This window comes from Palaemon carinicauda, chromosome 1 (genome assembly GCF_036898095.1).
Source record: "Palaemon carinicauda isolate YSFRI2023 chromosome 1, ASM3689809v2, whole genome shotgun sequence".
NCBI lineage: Eukaryota > Metazoa > Arthropoda > Malacostraca > Decapoda > Palaemonidae > Palaemon > Palaemon carinicauda.
In genome coordinates, this window is record NC_090725.1 from 287,095,909 (window position 1) to 287,098,408 (window position 2,500).

Below are 2,500 nucleotides of genomic sequence, written 5' to 3' on the forward strand. Positions count from 1 at the left end.
ACGGTTCGACACACAAGGGTTTGAAGTGATGTTCGAACGTGTGAACGGGGTAAAATTGGTTGTCGAACGGTTCGACAGACAAGAGTTTGAAGTGATGTTCAAACGTGTGAACGGGGTAAAATTGGTTGTCGAATGGTTCGACAAACAAGAGTTTGAAGTGATGTTCCAATGTGTGAAAGGGGTATTTGGTTGTCGAACGGTTCGACAGACAAGAGTTTGAAGTGATGTTCCAACGTGTGAACGGGGTAAAATTGGTTGTCGAACGGTTCGACAGACAAGAGTTTGAAGTGATGTTCCAACGTGTGAACGGGGTAAAATTGGTTGTCGAACGGTTCGACAGACAAGTGTTTGAAGTGATGTTCGAACGTGTGAAAGGGGTAATTGGCTGTCGAACGGTTCGACAAACAAGAGTTTGAAGTGATGTTCGAACGTGTGAAAGGGGTAAAATTGGTTGTCGAACGGTTCGACAGACAAGAGTTTGAAGTGATGTTCGAACGTGTGAACGGGGTAAAATTGGTAGTCGAACGGTTCGACAGACAAGTGTTTGAAGTGATGTTCGAACGTGTGAAAAGGGTAATTGGTTGTCGAACGGTTCGACAAACAAGAGTTTGAAGTGATGTTCCAACGTGTGAAAGGGGTATTTGGTTGTCGAACGGTTCGACACACAAGAGTTTGAAGTGATGTTCGAACGTGTGAACGGGGTAAAATTGGCTGTCGAACGGTTCGACAGACAAGAGTTTGAAGTGATGTTCGAACGTGTGAAAGGGGTAAAATTGGTTGTCGAACGGTTCGACACACAAGAGTTTGAAGTGATGTTCGAACGTGTGAACGGGGTAAAATTGGTTGTCGAACGGTTCGACAGACAAGAGTTTGAAGTGATGTTCGAACGTGTGAACGGGGTAAAATTGGTTGTCGAACGGTTCGAAGAGAGTCTGTTCTCGCTTGACTTTTGTGGGCGGGGCTTCATTGCCCACAAACCTTATGCATTTGTGGCTGCCTCCACCTCTTCGAACCGTTTGACTAGCAGGTTCGACAAACCGGGTTAGACGAACCGTTCAATAAAGGTTTATATGGTCGAACGGATCGAATGATGAATATAGTCCATTTCTTTTAGTGATGCATATTTGCACCGACTCACAGCGGTGCCCTTTTAGCTCGGAAAAGTTTCCGGATCGGTGATTGGTTGGACAAGATAATTCTAACCAATCAGCGATCAGGAAACTTTTCCGAGCTAAAAGGGCACCTGCACCGACTCGCAGCGGTGCCCTTTTAGCTCGGAAAAGTTTCCGGATCGGTGATTGGTTGGACAAGATAATTCTAACCAATCAGCGATCCGGAAACTTTTCCGAGCTAAAAGGGCACCGCCGCGAGTCGGTGCAAATATGCATCGCTAAAAGAAATGGACTATAGTGAGTGTGCAACAGTTGCTACTGACAATAAGGCACTGAATGGCTCGCTCACTTGTAAGAGTCTAACGTCATCAGACATATGTCTGCTCTGACGTTCAGTTCTAGATGGTTCTGGTTCGATACAGTTGCACTGCAATGAAGGCATCAATTAAGTACAGTCATATACTTATATTCCTTGTTGATAGTCTGCAGCCCTCGGATGCAGCAACACAGCACGATTGCTAAGCGTTGGGCGATGCTGTAATCTGATAAGGTCATGATGGTCTCATGTGACTCCATTCATATACAGCGATGCAAGTCTTGCATGAGTCGCTTTGCTTTTTTACAACAGGCGAGTCGGGGTACGATTTCTTAACGGGGTCCGGCTCCCTACAGTGTTCAAGTTATCGGGGTTAGGGATGTTTTAATTGTTCACTACTTCTCTTTGTAGTTTATCTGTTATTGTATTCTTTCCTCAGTGGGCTAGTTTTGCAAGTTGGAGACCTTGGGCTTATAACATCATGCTTTTCCAATCAGGGTTGTAGCATAGATAATGATGATGATGATGATAATAATAATAATAATAATAATAATAATGATAATGATAATGATAATAATAATAATAATGGTAATATTAATGATAAGAATAATAATAATAATAATAATAATAATAATAATAATAATAATAATAATAATAAAAACCCTCCAACAAAAATAAATCTCAAGTGCTGTTTATCTGTCATTGTTTTCTTTCCTCAGTGGGATATTTTTGCATGTTGGAGACCTTGGGCTTATAACATCATGCTTTTCCAATCAGGGTTGTAGCATAGATGATAATAATAATAATAATAATAATAATAATAATAATAAAAACCCTCCAACAAAAATAAATCTCAAGTGCTGTTTATCTGTCATTGTTTTCTTTCCTCAGTGGGATATTTTTGCATGTTGGAGACCTTGGGCTTATAACATCATGCTTTTCCAATCAGGGTTGTAGCATAGATAATGATGATGATGATGATAATAATAATAATAATAATAATAATAATGATAATGATAATGATAATAATAATAATAATGGTAATATTAATGATAAGAATAATAATAATAAT

At 40.0% G+C, this 2,500-nt stretch overlaps 1 protein-coding gene across 1 annotated transcript in view; it reads left to right on the forward strand.

The window, feature by feature from the left end:
• Positions 1-2,500, forward strand: part of LOC137657460 (uncharacterized) — a 187,820-nt gene that overhangs the window by 101,569 nt on the left and 83,751 nt on the right. The window lies entirely within an intron of this gene.